Here is a 12,460-nt window from a genome sequence, read left to right as displayed (position 1 = left end):
CAGATATCCTTGTCACCATCTGCCTGTCCCGCTCGATATACGTAAAAAGAAAATGTTGGTTTAGTGATATGTTCATATACATATGGTCTGGCAAATCAATAAAAAAATTCAATGTTCCTTTACAAACAACGTGAGTGGTGACGAGTATGAGAGCAGCACTCGGACCAGGCCTAGAAATCTCGGTCTCTGATCTCCTTGCCGCTATCTACCTGGCCCGCTCGATATATGTAAAAAGAGAATGGTGGTTTGGTTTTATGTTCATATACATATGGTCTGGGAAATCCAAAAAAATTGAAGTGTTCCTTTACAATCAATGTGATTGGTGACGGGTATGAGGGAGGCACTCGGAAAACACATAGAACTATCTGACCGTGAACACCTTGCCGCTATCAGCATAGCCCGCTCAACTTATGTATAAGGAAAATGTTGGTTTGGTGATAGGTTCATATACTTATGGTCTGGGAAATCAATACAAAAAATGAAGGGTTCTTTTACAATCAATGTGGGTGGTGACGGTTTAAGAGGGCGGCACTCGGACCAGGCCTAGAACTATCTGCCCCTGAACTCCTTACTGCCATCTGCGTGGCCTGCTCAATATATGTATAAAGAAAATGTTTGTTTGGTGATATGTTCATATACATAAAGTCTGGAAAATCAATAAAGAAAATTCAATGTTCCTTTACAAATAATGTGAGTGGTGACGGGTATGAGGGCGGCACTGTGATCAGGCCTAGAACAATCTGCACCAGAACTACTTACCACCATCTGCCTGGCCCTCTCGATAAATGTATACAGAAAATGTTGATTTGGTGATATGTTCATATACATATGGTCAATGAAATCAATAAAGACAATTCAATGTTCCCTTACAATCAATGTGACTGGTGACGGTTATGAGGGCACCACTAGGTTCAGGCCTAGAAGTATCTGCCAGTGAACTCCTTACTGCCATATGACTGACCCGCTCGATATATGTATAAAGAAATACTTTGTTTGGTGATATGTTCAGATACATTTGGTCAGGGAAATCAAAAAAGAAAATTCAATGTTCCTTTACAATCAATGTGTGTGGTGACGGTAAAGATGGTGGCACTCGAACCGGGCCCAAAACTATTTGCACCTGAACTCCTTGCCGCCATCTTCCTGGCCCGCTCGATATATGTATAAAGAGAATATTGTTTTGGTGATATATAAATATATATATGGTCTATGTAATCAATATAGAAAATTCAATGGTCCTTTACTATCAATGTAGTGGTGACGGGTGTGACGCGGCACTGATTCTAGGCCTTGAACTATTTGCACCTGAACTCCTTAGTGCCATCTGCCTGGCCCTCTCAATTGATGTGTAAAGATAATATTTGTTTGGTGATATGTTCACATACATATATTCTGGGAAATTAATAAGAGGAAATTCAATGTTCCTTTACAGTCAATGTGAGTGGTGACTGGTATGAGGGCGGCACTGGGACCAGGCGTAGAACTATCTGCCACTGAACTCCTTACTGCCATCTGCTGGCCCGCTCTATATATGTATAAAGAAAAAGTTGGTTTGGTGATATGTTCATATACATATGGTCTGGGAAACCAAAAAAGAAATTTCAACGTTCCTTTACAATCAATGTGTGTGGTGACGGTATTGATGGTGGCTCTCGGACATGTCCCAGAACTATCTGCACCTGAACCCCTTGCCGCAATCTGTCTGGCCCACTCGATATATGTATAAAGAGAATGTTGGTTTGGTGATATGTTCACATACATGTAATCTGGGAAACCGATAAAGAAAATTCAATGTTCCTTTACAATCAATGCTAGTTTTAACGGGTATGAGGGCGCCACTAGGGACAGGCCTAGAACTATCTGCCCCTGAAATCTTTACTGCAATCTGTCTTGCCCGCTCAATATATGTATAAACAAAATGTTGGTATAGTGATATGTTCATATACATATGGTCTATGAAATCAAAAAGAAAATTCAATGTTCCTTTACAATCAATGTGAGTGGTGAGGTGTATTAGGGCACCACTAGGACCAGGCCCAGAACTATCTGCCCCTGAACTCCTAACTGCCTTCTGCCTGGCCTGCTCGATATATGTATAAAGAAAATGTTTGTTTGGTGACATGTTCATATACATATAGTCTCAATAAAGAAAATTCAATGTAACTCTAGAATCAATGCGAGTGGTTACGGGTATGAGGGTGGCACTGGGACCAGGCCTAGAACTATCTGCCCCTGAACTCCTTACTGCCTTCTGCCTGTCCTGCTCGATATATGTATAAAGAGAATATTGATTTTGTGATATGTTCATATACTTATTGTCTATAAAATCAATAAAAAAATTCCATGTTCCTTCAAAATCAATGTGACTGGTGACGGGTATGAGGGCACTACTAGGACCAGGCCTAGAACTATCTGCCCCTGAAATCCTTACAGCCATCTGTGTGGCCCGCTCGATATATGTATAAAAATAATGTTGGTTTGGTGATATGTTCATATACATATAGTCTGGGAAATCAATAAAGAAAATTCAATGTTCCTTCACAAATAATGTGAGTCGTAACGGGTATGAGGTTGCCACTGGGACCAGGCCTAGAACTATCTGCCCCTGAACTCCTTACTGCCATCTACGTGGCCCGCTCAGTATATGTATAAACAAAATTTTGGTTTGGTGATATGTTCATATACATATAGGGTGTGAAATAAATAAAAAAAATTCAATGTTCCTTTACAAGCAATGTGAGTGGTGATGGGTATGATGGAGGCAGTGGGACCAGGCCGAGAACTATCTGCCCCCAAACTCCTTACTGCCATCTGCCTGGATCGCTCGATATATGTATAAAGAAAAAAGGAAATATTGGTTTGATGATATGTTCATAAACATATAGTCTGGGAAATCAATAAAGAAAATTCAATGTAACTTTACAATCAATGTGAGTGATGACGGGTATGAGGGCACCACTAGGACAAGGCCTAGAACTATCTGCCCCTGAACTCCGTTTTGCCATTTGCCTGGCCCAATCGAAATATGTATAAAGAGAATATTGGTTTGTTGATATGTTCTTATACATATGGTCTATGAAATCAATAAAGAAAATTCAGTGTTCCTTTACAATCAATGTGAGTGGTGAGGGGGATGAGGGCGACACTGGGCCAGGCCTAGAACTATCTGCCCCTGTACTCCTTACTGCCATCTGCCTCGCCCTTCGATATATGTATAAAGGGAATATTGGTTTGGTGATATACTCATATACATATAGTCTGGGAAATCAATAAAGAAAATTCAATGTTCTTTTACAATCAACGTCAGTGGTGACGGGTATGACTGCGGCACTGGGACGAGGCATAGAACTATCTGCACCTGTACTGCATACTGCCATCTGCCTGGGCCGCTCGATATATGTATAAAGAGAATATTGGTTTGGTGATATGTTCTTATACATATGGTTAATGAAATCAGTAAAGAAAATTCAATGTTCCTTTACAATCATTGTGAGTGGTGACGGGTATGAGGGTTGCACTGCGACCTGGCCTAGAACAATCTGCCCCTGAACTCCTTACTGCCATCTGCCTGGCCCACTCGATACATGTATAAAGAAAATGTTGGATTGGTGATATGTTGATGTACATACGGTCTATAAAATCAATAAAAAAAATTCAATGTTCCTTTACAATCGATGTGAGTGGTGAGGGGTGTGGGGGCGGCACTGCGACCAGGCCTAGTAACTCCTGCTCATGAACTACTTACTGCCATCTGATGGCCCTCTCGATATATGTGTAAAGAAAATGTTGATTTTGTGACATGTTCATATATATATATGGTCTATGAAATCAATAAAAAATATTCAATTTTCCTTTTCAATCTATGTGAGTGGTGACGGGTATGAGGGCGGAACTAGGACCAGGCCTAGAACTATCTGCCCCTGAACTCCTTACTGCCATCTGCCTGCCTCGCTCGATATATGTATAAAGAAAATGTTGGATTGGTGATATGTTGATATACATATGGTCTATGAAATCAATAAAGAAAATTCAATGTTCCTTTACAATCAATGTGAATGGTGACGGGTATTAGGGTTGCACTTGGACCAGGTCTAGAACTATCTGCCCCTGAACTAATTACTGCCATTTGCCTGCCATGCTCAATACATGTACACTCCTGGAAATTGAAATAAGAACACCGTGAATTCATTGTCTCAGGAAGGGGAAACTTTATTGACACATTCCTGGGGTCAGATACATCACATGATCACACTGACAGAACCACAGGCACATAGTTGCAGGCAACAGAGCATGCACAATGTCGGCACTAGTACAGTGTATATCCACCTTTCGCAGCAATGCAGGCTGCTATTCTCCCATGGAGACGATCGTAGAGATGTTGGATGTAGTCCTGTGGAACGGCTTGCCATGCCATTTCCACGTGGCGCCTCAGTTGTACCAGCGTTCGTGCTGGACGTGCAGACCGCGTGAGACGACACTTCATCCAGTCCCAAACATGCTCAATGGGGGACAGATCCGGAGATCTTGCTGGCCAGGATAGTTGACTTACACCTTCTAGAGCACGTTGGGTGGCACGGGATACATTGCGGACGTGCATTGTCCTGTTGGAACAGGAAGTTCCCTTGCCGGTCTAGGAATGGTAGAACGATGGGTTCGATGACGGTTTGGATGTACCGTGCACTATTCAGTGTCCCCTCAACGATCACCAGAGGTGTACGGCCAGTGTAGGAGATCGCTCCCCACACCATGATGCCGGGTGTTGGCCCTGTGTGCCTCGGTCGTATGCAGTCCTGATTGTGGCGCTCACCTGCACGGCGCCAAACACGCATACGACCATCATTGGCACCAAGGCAGAAGCGACTCTCTTCGCTGAAGACGACACGTCTCCATTCGTCCCTCCATTCACGCCTTTCGCGACACCACTGGAGGCGGTCTGCACGATGTTGGGGCGTGAGCGGAAGACGGCTTAACGGTGTGCGGAACCTAGCCCAGTTTCATGTAGACGGTTGCGAATGGTCCTCGCCGATATCCCAGGAGCAACAGTGTCCCTAATTTGCTGGGAAGTGGCGGTGCGGTCCCCTACGGCACTGCGTAGGATCCTACGGTCTTGGCATGCATCCGTGCGTCGCTGCGGTCCGGTCCCAGGTCGACGGGCACGTGTACCTTCCGCCGACCACTGGCGACAACATCGATGTACTATGGAGACCTCACGCCCCACGTGTTGAGCAATTCGGCGGTACGTCCACCCAACCATCCGCATGCCCACTCTACGCCCTCGCTCAAAGTCCTTCAACTGCACATGCGGTTCACGTCCACGCTGTCGCGGCATGCTACCAGTGTTAAAGACTGCGCTGGAGCTCCATATGCCACGGCAAACTGGCAGACACTGACAGTGGCGGTGCACAAATGCTGCGCAGCTAGCGCCATTCGATGGCCAACACCGCAGTTCCCGGTGTGTCCGCTGTGCCGTGCGTGTGATCATTTCTTGTACAGCCCTCTCGCAGTGTCTGGAGCAAGTATAGTGCGTCTGACACACCGGAGTCAATGTGTTCTTTTTTCCATTTCCAGGAGTATATAAAGAAAATGTTGTATTGGTGATATGTTCATATACATATAGTTTGGGAAGTCAATAAAGAAAATTCAATGTTCCTTTAAAATCAATGTTAGTGGTTACGTCTATGAGTGCGGCACTAGGAACAGGCCTAGAACTATCTCACCCTGAACTCTTCACTGTCATCTACCTGACCTGCTCGATATATGTATAAAGAAAATGTTGGTTTGTGGATATATTCATATACATATAGTTTGGGAAATCAATAAAGAAAATTCAATATTCTCTTACCATCAATGTGAGTGGTGACTGGTTTGAGCGCTGCACTAGGACAAGGCCTAGAACCATCTTCCCATGAACTCCTTACAGCCATCTTTATGGCCCGTCGAGGTATGTATAAGGAAAATGTTGGTTTGGTGATATGTTCATATACATATATTCTGGGAAATCAATAAAAGAAACTCAATGTTCCTTTACAATCAATGTGAATGGTGACGGGTAAGAGGGCGGCACTGGGACCAGGCTGAGAACTATCTGCCCCTGAACTTCTTACTGACAACTGCCTATCCCGCTTGACATATGTATGAAGAGAATATTGGTTTAGTGATATGTTCATATACATATACTCTGGGAAATCAATTAAGAAAATTTAATGTTCCTTTACAATCAATATTAGTGGTGACGAATATGAGGGCACCACTTGGACCAGGTCTATAAATTTCTGCCCGGAAACTCCTTACTGCAATCTGCCTGGCCCGCTCGATATATGTATAAAGAAAATCTTGGTTTGGTGATATGTTCATATACATATAGTCTGGGAAATCAATAAAGAAAATTTAATGTTCCTTTACAATCAATGTGAGAGGTGACGGGTATGAGTGCTGCACTGCAAACAGGAATAGAACTATCTGCCCCTGAACTCCTTATGGCTATCTGCCGGGCCTGCTCGATGTATGTGTAAAGAAAATGTTGGTTTGGTGATATGTTCATATACATATAGTCAGTGAAATCAATAAAGAAAATTCAATGTTTCTTTACAATCAATGTGAGTGGTGACGGGTATGAGGGCACCATTAGGAACAGGCCCAGAACATTCTACCCCTGGACTCCTCACTGCCATCTGCCTGCCCCGCATGATATATGAATAAAGAAAATCATGGTTTAGTGATATGTTCATATACATATAGTCTGAGAAATCAATAAAGAAAATTCAATATTTCTTTACAATCAATTATGGTGGTGATGGGTATGAGGGCGGCACTGGGACCAGGACTAGAACTATCTTCCCCTGAACTCCTTCTTGCCATTTGCCTGGCCCGCTCAATGTGTGTACAATGAAAATGTTGGTTTGGTGATATGTTAATATACATATGGTCTATAAAGTCAATAAAGAAAATTCATTGTTCCTACAATTAATGTGAGTGGGGACGGGTATGAGTGTGGCACTGGGACCAGGCCTAGAACTATCTGCCCCTGAACTCCTTACAGCCATCTGTCTGGTCCGCTCGATATATGTACACAGAAAATGTTGGTTTGGCTTTATGTTCATATACATATAGCCTAGGAAATCAATAAAGAAAAATCAATGTTCCTTTACAACAAATGTGAGTGGTGATGGGTATGAGGGCGCCACTGTAACCAGGCCTAGAACTATCTGCCCCTGAACTCCTTAATGCCAGCTGCCTGGCCCGGTTTATGTATGTATGAAGAAAGTGTTTGTTTGGTGATATGTTCATATACATATAGTCTGGGAAATCAATAAAGAAAATTCAATGTTCCTTTACAATCAATGTGAGTGGTGACGGGTATGAGGGTATCATGGGACCAGGCCTAGATCTATCTGCCCTTGACCTCCTTACAGCCATCTGCATGGCCCGCTCGGTATATATATAAAGAACATGTTTTTATGCCGATATGTCCATATACATATAGTCTGTAAATCAATAAAGAAAATTCAATGTCCCTTTACAATCAATGTGAGTAGTGAAGTGTATGAATTCGGAACTGGTACCAGACCTATAACTATCTGCCCCTGAACTCCTTACTGCCATCAGCCTGGCCCACTCGATATATGTATAAAGAAAATGTTGGTGTAGTGGTATGTTCATATACATATAGTCTGCGAAATTAATAAAGAAAAATAATGTCCATTTACAACCAATGTGAGTGGTGATGTGTATGAGGGCAGCACTGGGACCAGGCCTAGAACTATCTGCCCCTGAACACCTTACTGCCATCTGCCTGGCCCGCTCGATACATGATTAAAGAGAATATAGGTTTCGTATTATGTTAATATACATATGGCCTATAAAATGAATAAAGAAAGTTCAATGTTCCTTTACAATCAATGTGAGTGGTGACGGGTATGAGGGCACATACATCACCAGGCCTGGGACTATCTGATCCTGAACTCCTTACTGCCATCTGCCGGGCCAGCTCGATATATGCATGAAGAAAATATTTGTTTGGTGATATGTTCATATACATATAGTCTGGGAAATCTATAAAGAAAATTCAATGTTCCTTTACAATCAATGTGAGTGGTGAACGGTATGAGGGTGGCACTGGGACCAGGCCCAGATCTCTCTGCACCTGAACTCGTTACTGCCATCTGCCTTGCCAGCTCGATATATGCAAGATGAAAATGATGGTTTGGTGATATGTTCACATACATATAGTCTGGGAAATCAATAAAGAAATTTCAATGTTCCATTTGAATCAATTTGAGTGGTGATGGGAATGAGAGCATCACTAGGACCTGTCCTAGAACATTGTGCATCAAAAATCCTTACTGCCATCTGCCTGGGAAGCTCAATATATGAATAAAAAAATGTTGGTTTGGTGATATGTTCATATACATATAGTCTGAGAAATCAATATAGGAAATTCAGTGTTCCTTTACAATAAATGTGAGTGGTGACGCGTATGTAAGCGGCAAGGGGAACAAGCCTAGAACTATCTGCCCCTGAACTCCTACTGCCATCTGCCTGGCCCGCTCAATATATGTATAAAGAAAATGTTGGTTTGGTGATATGGTCATATCCATATAGTCTGGGAAATCAATTAAGAAAATTCAATGTTCCTTTATAATCAATGTGAGTGGTGACGGGTATGTGGGCACCACTAGGACAAGGCCTAGAACTATTTGCCCCTGACCTCCTTACTGCCATCTGCCTGGAAAGCTCGAAATATGAATAAAAAATGTTGGTTTGGTGATATGTTCATATACATATAGTCTGAGAAATCAATATAGAAAATTCAATGTTCCTTTTCAATCAATGTGAATGTTGACAACTATGAGGCGGCACTGGAACCAGGCCTAGAACTATCTGCAGCTGAACTCCATACTGCCATCTGCCTGGGATGCTTAATATATGTATAAAGAGAATTTTGGTTTCGTGTTATGATAATATACAAATGGTCTATAAAATCAATAAAGAAAATTCAATGTTCCTTTACAATCATTGCGAGTGGTGACGGTTATGAGGGCGGCACTTTGACCAGGCCCAGAAATACCTGCCCCTGAACTTCTTACCGCCATCTACCTGGCCCACTCAACATATATATAAAGAAAATGTTGGGTTGGAGATATGTTCATATGCATATGGTCTATGAAATGAATAAAGAAATTTCAATGTTCCTTTACAATCAATGTGAGTGATAACGGGTATGTGGGCGGCACTGGGAGCAGGCCTAGAACTATCTACCCCTGAACTCCTTACTGCCATCTGCATGGCCTGCTCGATATATGTATAAAGAACATGTTTTTATGCTAATATGTTCATATACATATAGTCTGGGAAATCAATTATGAAAATTCAATTTTCCTTTACAATCAATGTGAGTGTTAACGGGTATGAAGGCGTAACTGGGACCAGGCCTTGAACTATCTGCCCCTGAACTCCTTTCTGCTATCTGCCTAGCCCGCTAGATATATTTATTAGGATAATGTTGTTTGGTGATATGTTCATATACACATTTTCTATGAAGTCAATAAAGAAAGTTCAATGTACCTTTACAACCAATGTGAGTGGTGTCGTGTGGGAGGGCACCACTAGGACAAAGCCTAGAACTATCTGCCCCTGAACTCCTTACAGCCATCATCCTGGCCCACTCGATATTGTATAAAGAAAATGTTGGTTCGGTGGTACGTTCATATACTTATAGTCTGGGAAATTAATAAAGAAAAATAAAGTTCCTTTACAACCAATGTGAGTGTTGACGGGTATGAAGGTGGCACTGTAACAAGGCCTAGAACTATCTGCCACTGAACTCCTTACTGCCATCTGCATGGGCCACTCGATATATGTATAAAGAAACTGTTATTTTGGTGATATATTCACATACATATAGTCTGGGAAATCAATAAAGAAAATTCAATGTTCCTTTATAATCAATGTGAGTTGTGATGGGTATTAAGGCACCCCTAAGACCAGTTCCAGAACTATCTCCCCTGAACACCTTACTGCCATCTGCCTGGCCCGCTTGGTATATGTATAAAGAAAATGTTGGTTTGGTGATATGTTCATACATATATAGTGAGGGAAATCAATAAAGAATATTCAATGTTCCTTTACAATCAATGTGACTGGCGACAGGTATGAGGGCGACACTGGAACCAGGCCTAGAACTATCTGCCCCTGGTCACCTTACTGCCATCTGTCTGGCCTGTTCGACATTTGTATAGAGAAAATGTTGGTTTGGTGATATGTTCATACACATGTAGTCTGGGAAATCAATAAAGAAAATTCAATGTTCCTTTCCAATCAATGTGAGTGGTGACAGGTATGAGGGTCGCACTGGGACCAGGCCTAGAACTATCTGCCCCTAAACTCCTTACTGCCATCTGCCTGCCCCCTCGCTCGATATATGTATAAAGAAAATGTTGGTTTGGTGATAAGTTCATATACATATGGTCTATGAAATCAATAAAGAAAATTCAATGTTCATTTACAATGAATGTGAGTGGTGACGGGTATGAGGGCGGCACTGGGTCCGGGCCAAGAACTTAATGCCCCTGAATTCCTTACTGCCATTTGCCTGGCCTGCTCGATATATGTATAAAGAAAATGTTGGTTTCGTGATATGTTCATATACATATAGTCTGGGAAATCAATAAGGAATATTCAATGTTCCTTTGCAATCAAGTTGAGTGGTGACGGGTATGAGGGTGGCACTGGGATAAGGCCCAGAATTATCTGCCCCTGAACTCCTTGCTGCCATCTGCCTTTCCAACTGGATATATGTACAAAGGAAATGTTTTTTTTTTTGATATGTTCATATACATATGGTCTATGAAATCAATAAAGAAAATTCAATGTTCCTTTACAATCAATGTGAGTATGAGTGCGGCACTAGGACAAGGCCCAGCTATAACTGCCACTGACTGCTTGCCACAATCTGCCTGGCTCACTTGATATATGTATAAAAAGATAGTTGGTCTTTTTGATATTTTCATAATCAGAGCTCGAACAGAAAGGTTTAGGTGTTCGTTTTTCCCGCGCGCTGTTAGGGAGTGGAATAGTAGAGAGATAGTATGATACATATGGTTTGGGAAATCAATAAAAAAAATTAATTGTTCCTTTACAATAAATTTGAGTGGTGACGGGTAAGAGGGGGCACTGGGACAAGGCCTAGCACTAACTGCACCTGCCCCCTTGCCGCCATCTGCCTGGTCCACTTGATATATGTATGAAGAGACAGTGGTATTTTGATATGTTCATATACATATGGTTTGGAAATCAATAAAAAAATTCAATGTACATTTTGAATCAATGTGAGTAGTGATGGGTGTAACGGTGCACTGGACAAGGCCTAGCACTAACGGAAAATGACTCCTCGCCGCTATCTGCCTGGTACAATTGATATATGAATAAAAAGAAGGTTAGTTTGGTGATATGTCCATATACATATGGTCTGGGAAATCAATAAAAAGTATTCAATGTTCTTTCACAATCAATGTGAGTGGTGACGTGTATGAGGGCGGCATTTGACAAGGCCTAGCACTAACTGCCCATGACGCCTTGCAGCGATCTACCTGGCCCACTTGATATGTGTGTAAAGAGAATGTAGGTTTTTTGGTTATGTTCATATACATATGGTTTGGGAAATGATAAAACAACTTCAATGTTCCTTTACAGTCAACGTGAGTGGGATGAATATTAGGGCGGCACTAGAACCAGGCCTAGCACTAACTGCCCCTTACTCCTTGCCACAATCTGCCTGGCACACTTGATATATGTTTAAAGAGAATGTTGTTTTTTTTTTTATACGTTTATCTACATATGGTTTGGGAAATAAATAAAAAAAATTCTTTGTTTCTTTAGAATCAATGTGAGTGTGACGGGTATGAGGGGGCACTGGGACAAGGCCTAGCACTAACTGCAAGTGACTCCTTGCCGCCATCTGCTGGGGCCACATGATATTTGTATAAAGAGAAAGTTTTTTTTATATATTTTCATATACATATGGTTTGGAAAATAATTAAAAAAAATTCAATGTTTCTTTAGAATCAACGTGAGTGGTGACAGGTATGAGGGGCCACTGGGACAAGGCCTAGCACTAACTGCAACTGACTCCTTGCCGCCATCTGCCTGGCCCACTTGATATGTGTATAAAGAGAATGCTGGTTTTTTTGCTATTTTCATATATATATGTTTTGGGAAATCAATAAAAAAAAATCAATGTTTCTTCAGAATCAATGTGAGTGGTGACGGGTACGAGGGGGCACTGGGACAAGGCCTAGCACTAACTGCCCCTGATTCCTTGCCACCAGCTGCCTGGCCCATTTGATATATGTACAAAGGGAAAGTTGGTTTCTTTGATATGTTCATTTACATATGGTTAGGAAAATCAATAAAAAAAATTCAATATATCTTTAGAATCAATGTGAGAGGTGACGGGTATAAG

This window comes from Schistocerca gregaria, unplaced genomic scaffold (genome assembly GCF_023897955.1).
Source record: "Schistocerca gregaria isolate iqSchGreg1 unplaced genomic scaffold, iqSchGreg1.2 ptg000178l, whole genome shotgun sequence".
In the NCBI taxonomy this organism is placed as follows: domain Eukaryota; kingdom Metazoa; phylum Arthropoda; class Insecta; order Orthoptera; family Acrididae; genus Schistocerca; species Schistocerca gregaria.
The sequence above is the reverse complement of the archived record's forward strand: the minus strand, read 5'-3'. Positions refer to the sequence as shown.